The 9,090-nt window shown below is 34.0% G+C and overlaps 1 pseudogene; it reads left to right on the top strand.

The window, feature by feature from the left end:
• The first annotated feature begins 710 nt into the window (after positions 1-710).
• Positions 711-4,818, top strand: LOC111992554 (F-box protein SKIP14-like; annotated as a pseudogene).
• Positions 4,819-9,090: the final 4,272 nt, after the last annotated feature.

The following is a 9,090-nucleotide window of genomic DNA, read 5'->3' as shown; positions in this document are numbered from 1 at the left end:
AAGATCTTCTGGATCTATTTTTTTTTTTTTTTTTTTTTTTTTTTTTTTTGCCGGATTTTTTATATAGCTCCGGTCGGGTTTGAGTTGCTCAGGTTTTGGAGAAGCAAACCTACCACTTAACCAGTCGGTATCGGTCCTTGGAATCGGAAACCTGCCACCGATCGACTAGAGCTTTAGTTCGGGCTAAAATTGGATCAACGTTGGGCGGGTGTTGGTCGGTTTTTTGGGCCATGGTAGGTCTTAACACCCCTAAACTCAATCTTGACCTGCTAAAATGTTGAGTTGAGTTGGCCTATCAATCACATGGATTGACTTTTTTTTCAAATGGATTTTTCCTTCACTTTGTTTGTTTGTTTTGTTTTGTTTTGTTTTTAAGGATTTCTAACTATTGGTAAGCATGTTTTGCAATTTCAATTCTCGCTCTTTTCTTTTCTAAGTTTTTCCCTCTCACAGATACTCATAGATTCTTTCTTAATGTGGTGGATGCTTGAAGGTTTTAGTTTAGTGAATCTTGAACTGTGTAAAGTTAAGAATATGTATTGTTTAACTTTTATTTTTAGTGTTTTTGTTTATTTGTTCTCTTATTTGTATTGAAAAGAAACCAAAAAAAAAAAAAAAAAAAACAGAAAAAGGGAAAAGCAAAACTAAAATAATAATAAAGTTGTTAGTTTACAACTTACAAGTCATTGAACCAAACCAAGACATATCCAATCTGTTCCTCAAAAAAAAAAAAGACATATCCAATCCCCCGAAAGCGAAGTCTCACATTCTAATTGGTCAAGGATCTGGGGTTTTTGATTCCTCACCGCCTCCCTCTCTCTCTCTCTCGGACTCACACAAACACAAACACAAACACACACACGCACACACACACACACACACACACTCTCTCTCTCTCTCTCTCTCTCTCTCTCTGTGTTTCCTATTATATTTTGTCATCCTTGTTTTTCTCTCTACATTGGTGTTGGTGTTGGTATTGGTGTTGGTGTTTGTTGCATGTGTGGGTCAAGAGACGCTTGAATTTGTCTTTCACCTTTCTCCTCTTCACTAACCCCCATTCCCCACATACACACAACTTCCAGTTCTAGCCCATATCTCCTTAGCTTCCCTCTGTTTCTCTCTGTACCCGTTTTTGTTAAAAAAGAAAAAAGAAAAAAAACCCACACACACCCACCCAAATACCCCAAAAAAACCTTTCTTTCTTCTCAGTTCTCACTTGGGTCTCCTTTTAATTTCCTTGTTTTTGGTATGTTAATTTGATCTGCTTCATCCTCCTCAAAAGAGTCTGTTTTGAACTTTCATTTACTCCCTGATTACCTTAATTCTTCAATCTGATTTCTCTGATTTCTAGAGCTGTTTTTGTTTTCTTTGCCACAGGAATCAAGGGATTTCTTTTTTTCTTTTTTGTTCTTTTGGGGTTTGTTGCCAGGGTTTCCTTTAGATTAATTAGGCTCCTTTTCCATCTTTTTCAGGGGGAGAAAAAAAAAATTTATGGGTATGATTGGGTTTGTTGTTTCAGACTAGGTCTCTTTGGCATAGGGTTTTTGTTCTTTCTCTTGGTCCCCAAGAATCAAGAATGCCTCTAGATTTTTCTTGCAGTTCAATCAAGAATTTGTCTGAATTGGAGGCCTCTTATTGCCAAGGAATGGATGGGTCTGAGTTGGCTTATGGTGATCCGGTTGGTGATGATGTTATTGACAAGTTGCCTATTGATCCTTTTGGAATGGATATAAAGTCTAGGATTAGGATCACGGGTTGGTTTCAAAACTTGGGAGAGAAATCTGATTTGGGTTCTATTGGTTTTGGGGTTGATGAGGCTGAGAAAAAGATGGGTGATTATCATCAGCTAGTCACAGGGCTGAATTGGGTGTGGAATGGTTCTATGAGGTTTGAACCAGAATTGGGTAACATGAAGATTGGTGGGTTATCAATTCCATGTGATGAGTTTAATGGTTGTGGTGAGGTTGAGACTGGATTGCTTGAGGGTGTTTTTGGATTGGATGGAAATGTGGATGAGTTTATGAGTTTTAGCCGTTTGGGCAACTGGTTTCGTAACAAAGGAGCTCAGGAATTGAAGGATTTTGGGAATGCGAAAACTAGTTTTGATGGTGAAGGAGGTGCACCTCATGATGCCATGATTTTTGCTTTGGGCTATTTGGGTGTGCAGGACCTTCTGAATGTAGAAAGGGTTTGCAAATCTTTGCGTGTTATGGTTAGGAGTGATCCTCTTCTATGGAGGAGTATTAACATCGATCATCCATTGAGTGGGAGGATCACTGATGATGCTCTTCTGAAGTTGGCTGACAGGGCTCAAGGCACTCTTCAGTGCTTGAATTTATTGGGGTGCATAAGAATCACAGATAGTGGTTTGAAGCGTGTGCTTGAAACAAATCCAAGACTGACAAAGGTTTGTATTTGTGACTTAATTGGTATGCTTTAAGAAATAGGTTTTATGCTTATTATATGTTGTTTATATCTCTGGTATAATTGTTGGGACTTCTTATGGTTTTTAATAGATGCTTTTATTTTGATTTTTAGGTTGTGAATATATATAATCCTTGAAACTACTTTCATTTTTAAGTTGCTATGGCTAGTATGGTCTATTCTTCCATTCTAGGTGGTATTTTTACATGTAGCAAAGAATACATAAATATTCATATATTATTTTCTCTCATGTGCGTGACTCGATATAGTATTTTGCCTTTTTGTATGTAAATCAAATCATATAGAGTATTTGGACATCCCATACAACTTGAGGAGTATATTGTATTTCAGATTTCTTTTGAAAGATTTCTTGTGTTTCTGATGGCAATTAATTATCTGAAAAAAAGGCATGTGTAAAACATAGGCCTCTTAGGATTGCATTTGGTGATCCCATTCTATTTATGTTGGTAATTATGTAGCACAAAATTTGACATCTTTTGCAGCTCTTGATGCTGCACATGTACCATATTGATGGTAATTTTCTTTATTGGTTTTAATTTAAAATTGTAGTTGACCAAACTAATAACTTTTGACTGTTGTAATTGTTGTCAGAGATTTCCTTGTTCTTTGTGCTCATCATGTCTATCTTGAACTTTATGTTGACTCATTATTGGTTTGTTTCTATATTGTTTTTGTTCTTCCAAGGTTAATAAACTTACACATTTTCTCTTCTTGCCTGCAGCTAAGTGTGCCAGGATGTGTCAGACTTAGTGCTGATGGCATGTTGAATAACTTAAGGGCCTTCAAGTCTGTTGGCTCACCTGGCATAAGGCACTTAAGAATCGCTGGTGTCCGTGGTGTAACAGAAGAGCAGTTCAAAGAATTGCTATTCTTGCTGAATGTAGATAACTGTGTGCAGCTGAATGCCCGCAAACCACAGATTTATTGTGGGGGGAATTCATATCTTTCTTGTGATGATGATCGTGCCATTGATATTGAGGTCTGCCCCAAGTGCCAGGAATTGAGACTAGTTTTTGATTGTCCAGCAGAGACTTGCCAGGGGAAACATCAGGCTGCTCAGTTGTGCAGGGCTTGCATACTCTGCACAGCACGTTGTTTTAATTGTGGACGCTGCATTAAGGACCATGATTATGAGGAAACATTCTGTCTAGACTTACTTTGTTTGGATTGTTGGAAACAGCTACTTGATTGCGAGGATGGGCCAGGCAAAGAAGGTTCTTCTAAGTGCACTATCATTCATCAAGCCAGCTACCAGTTTTGCTTTTATGGCTGATGGAGAAGATATGGTATATTGTCAGTTGCTGTTGGTTTTGGAGTAGAATATGCATCATTTGCTGTCCATTGAGTGATTTAAAAGCCACTTGCTCAAATGCCAAAGGTGGAATCTGCTGTTACCACGAAGAACACGCAGCTTTTGAATGCAGAGAAGAAAATGAACTTTTGGCAGACCTATAACTGCATAGTTCATGCCCTTTTAACACCTAGGAAGCACAGACACTTTATTTCGTACTTGTGTCATATCCATGTTGTACCAGCGTCATACCGGTGTCGTACCAGCCGTTTCATGATATAATTTTTCAGAAATTGCTCGTGTCATACCCGTTCTAGTGTTCGTGTCCGTGCTTTCTAGGTTAACACTATCTTATATAGGAATCTAGCTTAGGATGTTGTTAGGGGAAGTTGTTAAAAGGAAATAAATAGGACAAAGAAGAAGAAGAGATTTAAAATAAAGAGAAAAAAAGATGGATGAAAGAAGGGGAATAAAAGGGAAAAAAAGAAAGAAGAAAAAAGAGAAGGGGTGTGGGGATTCTGGTAAAAGCAAAAGTAGGTTTTTGGTTTCTAATTTTTATTTCTAGAAAGGGAAATTTCATGCATCAGGGGCTCCTATCCTCCATATTTGCATCGTCTGAGGGCAATGAAGATGTTATTTTGTATACGTGGCTGTGGAAGCGAGGTAGTATCTGTTGCTGTTAATGGTTGCTGAAGTGACTGTTGTCATAAAAGTTGGAATTCATTTGATCGATGCAGATGAGGAGTCATATTGTCAGCAGCAAGTACTGGAAGTAGTAGGGCATTCGTGTTCTGTGTTAACTTTGTGATATACCCAGTAATGTAGGCAGTTGTTGCAGCTGGACTGATCTTTTATTTTTTTCATAGGATCTTTTTGTTGCAAAGCTGTACAGTATCAAACTATCAATTTCTAGTCTAGTATTCCAGTTTGTATTATGTTTTGTTCTAACTTCTTTGCAACCTCGTTGTCTTAAATGACGGATGATCATATATCCGTTTTTGTATGTAACATCTCATTCTTGATAATGTAACCTTAGTCCTTTTTGCATTAGTTTCACAATGAATAATGATAATTGTTATTTATCTTTTGCAACTAATTTACATTAATCTTTTCCCTCACAAACTGTTATCACTTTTGCTTTTACCAGATGTGATTCTCTTTGCCTACTCTTTTGCATGGTGTATGTTATGAATGATCACGAAGAATGGGTTGAATGGGTCTAAGTCCTCTTGTACTATTAACTATTTTGATACTTCAGTGGTTGAAAAGACATATTTAGTAACTATATCTACTAGCAACAGTTAATAAAAAGTTGTATGGTTATGGTATGTTTCTTGTCTCTACCGAATTTTACTCCACTATACACCTGTATTTTCAATCATACTTATAAGTTATAATTTAAATTATCATCTAATTTGATACAAGTAAATAGTTTTATGAACTGCCACGTAATAAGTTAGGGGAGATTACTCCCTTCTGGTTTGGAGGAAGACATAATCTCCGAGTTTTTTCCCCAAAATTAATGAAATCATATGTTGTAGCAGCTGAATATATCTCTCACTTTCTATAAATAGTGGAAAGAATGATGCAGTTGGTTGGTGTTGTTGACAAACTAGTCTAGATGTCAACTGGTGAGTTCATGAAAGGTGATCTCATAGTCTTGAAATAGGAGAGAGTGATTAAAGTATCTTCATGTTAAAACTAAAACTGTTCTCACACCATTCTTTATGAGTATCACAGGCAAGCACAGGTGATAATTAAGGAAATTTTAATGAATGCAATTCCTTAATATAGAATGTCAGATAATAGATTGCAGAATTTTATGATTGACTCATGAAGTGGTATTAGTTGTGACCTCCGATTTCTGCGAATTTGTTTAGTCATGAAATGTATATGTTGGTGAGAAAAACTCGTCCTGAAGAAGTGGGCAGTTAAAAGTTGATTTTAAGACATGCTAATTTTGCATTTGGCATAATCTTTGATTCCTTGTCTATGAGTGACAACTATGATATCATGCACTACGTAATGGAAAGAGTTTCCACAATATCAATTTTTCCTTAGCTTAAAAACAAAAACATAAGAAAAGGTTCAGGTCCCATTTTTATGTTACCAATTATCTTGCTAGAAGCTGAAGGATCACGCAATAGTTTTTCTCCAAGAATTTTTTCACTAGGAAAGCTGAAAAATCTGGTTAAAACCGAAAGTGTCACTAGCTTTTTCATCGAAATGGAATATCCTTTTTGGGTTGTGGTGGGTTTTATGGTATTGATATATCAAAATGAAAATTGACTTTTTAAACATTGAAATCATTTATGATTAATTTTGTATCAAATTGGCAACAATTTCCTTTTTAATATACAAAATCAAAGGGTCTATTAGAATATTATCTTTCATTTTGTTGTGAAATCTAGTTTTGATAATATTCATAATTGAAAATACTTATTACATAATTACAATAGAAATTAAAGAAGTAGTTGTAAGTACAACCACTTTATACCACAAATTGGTAGGCAATTGATTTTCTAGTCCTTACTAGCCATTGGTACCATTAAAAAATATTTAACAATTTTTTTGAGTCCTAATGTCAAAATTCGTTATGTGTATGTTCACTAAAAGTCTAAACCAATGATTTAAATCTTGTAATTGAGAATTTATCATACCATAAAAATATGTAATCAATAATGACTTAATAATATTCAATTGTAAAGTCATCTAATTGATGGTTAAAAAAAAATAGAGCAATCTTTTAGGTGGAACTAGACAGTTTTTGGGAAATAATTTTTAATTTTGGGCAATCATGTACGAATTGTTTGAAATTTTATAAAAAAATATATACTGTATTTTATATAAAATATTACTATTTAAAGAAATTTCAACAGACTAGGGGCATGCAGGTAATTATTAAGTACTCTCGGAGTACTATAAATACATACTCCCCCCTCTCACATAATTATGAATCCCACTAATTAAATTTATGGTGGAACCTACAATTTATGTGAGAGGAAGGAGTACGCATTTATAATACTTCCGGAGTATTCAATAATTTTCCGGGCCATGGCCCCCTTATCTATTGATAATAATAAAAAAATTTATACTCCCCCTCCCTCCTTTCTTGTTGTTCCTCTCTTAGCTAGATTTGTGAAGGTATTTGTTCCATCAAACTCCCCTTTTGCCATTTCTTGATCATGGAGGTAGGCTTTTAGGGTATTCTTATTGTTCAAGCCAGTCATTCAGCATTTAATGGAGTTGACATTAGGTAGAGAGAGCTCATTAATAGAGAGGTGACTGTTACATTGAGCTTTGCATCTTCTTCTTCGTGTTCCTTAGGAAGATAGCCAAAACGATATCCTCGATGAGCCAGCTGACCGCTTCTTGGCTGGATTACTTTACCTCGGGATGACTATGTTCCTCGGATTACCTCGGTAACAAGCTCAAAGGGTCTCTATTCTTCTAGGCTTTAGTTATCCCATGTTTACATATGGGCTGGGCCATTGCCATGGAAGGGGATCTTCAGAATCTTCTTCTTGGCCCAAAATCCATGGGGCAGCCACACCCAACCCCCCCAGAATACTCTTTAAAGTTTGGGGTAATTTTAATTTTGCCCCCCCAAAGTTTCAAATTTTAGATTTATAAAATTACATCGTTTTAAGTTGAGATGACATTTAATGAATATCACAGTAAATGGATGGAAGGACTTAAATCCGAACAATGAATAGGTAACTGGGTAATGTTAGGGGTATGTGTCCAAAACTAGAAATTTTAAGGGGGCAAAACCATATTGAACCCAAATTTTAAGGGTATCAGTTGTAATTTAGTAATAATAATAAACAAAAGAAACTATGACAAATAAACATCAAAATGACACAACATCAAATAAACTTTCATATATATATGGCAGCAGCCCTTGGCGGCCCATGTATGCAGCAAGCCATGGCAGCCCATGCATGCAGCAAGCCAAAGTTGTCTGCTGTTGGCATAGCCTGTTAACAGTAGCCCTTGATGCCCATACATGTTACAGGCCAAGGCTGCTTGCTACTGGCAGTAGGCCATATATAGCTGCCCATGCATGTAACAAGCTTTGATTGCCTGATCAAGGCATAAGAATAACTTTGAGTTACTCAAATATAAAACATATTATATTTTATATAGACTTGATACTGGATTGTGTAAACAAAGATATTGGATTGTGTAAATTACTAAATAAGTTTTTAATATATCGAATTAGTATTTGCAATGTATTGATAACATAAATAATCCATTTCATAAATAATTATATATAATTATTTCATTTAGGATTGAATTATATATAATTTTAACAATACAAGATTGAAAAATATAATTTTTATAAGTTCATACAAGAAAATTGTTCTATAAGTAACCCAAATAACATAATTTCAACAATAATTTATAATCTAATCTAATATATATAAAATCGAAGACATATGACTTTTGGTTGATCTTATAATATTATGTCACGTAAGCTTTTGATTTTATTCTATATTTAAACATTCCATTCCATTAGAATCTTGGTACATTATATTTTCTTTAAATAGTAAAATATATAATTATATATATATACACACACACAATCATAATATATGCTTGATGTTAGAACTTAGAATATATACTATACAGTTCCATATACAAATACACTCATAATAAGTATCTATTAATTATCATAAAATTTCATATATAGACAAAAAAATAAAAGAGAAAAAAACATATTATTTTAAAATTTTCCCACGGCTATCAACCAGTTTATTTATTATTTAGAAAAAAATTATAATTTATTTATTAATTACTAGCATGGATTTGTAAAGTAAAGAAAAAAAAAACCTTTAGTCAATGCTGTTTATACAAGAGAATATCAAGTTAATCAAGTTGTCGTGAACAAGTTTGATTATTGGTTCTTCTAATTTTTTTTTTTTTTGAATTATTGGACAATAAAATGATATAGTTTTTAGATAAGTATATATATATATATATACATTAGCCAATATATCTCATCACACTCCTAAGTATTTCTTTGATTGGAAAATATAGCAACTCCAAATATGATGATTGAAAATTACTAACCTTTAAAAACAAAATAAAAGAGACTCACATGCTCATTCCATAATTATCATCCGTTTGGGTAATTCTTTTAATGTGATTATTATCAATGTTTTAGTGATTGAAAGATGATAATATATATATATATATATACTAGTCAAGGTAGCACGTGCTAGCCATGGGTAAAAAAAGTAGTAATTAGGATCAATTTTAGATTTTATTTGTATCACAAAATAAAAATAAAAATCATTTGATTTTTAAAATACATAGAGATTTACATTAATCAAAAGAGACATTAATTT

The sequence above is a fragment of the Quercus suber genome, unplaced genomic scaffold (genome assembly GCF_002906115.3).
Source record: "Quercus suber isolate HL8 unplaced genomic scaffold, Cork oak 2.0 scaffold_59, whole genome shotgun sequence".
NCBI classification, from domain to species: domain Eukaryota; kingdom Viridiplantae; phylum Streptophyta; class Magnoliopsida; order Fagales; family Fagaceae; genus Quercus; species Quercus suber.
Note: the sequence above shows the minus strand (reverse complement) of the source record. Positions and strands in the feature narration are given on the sequence as shown.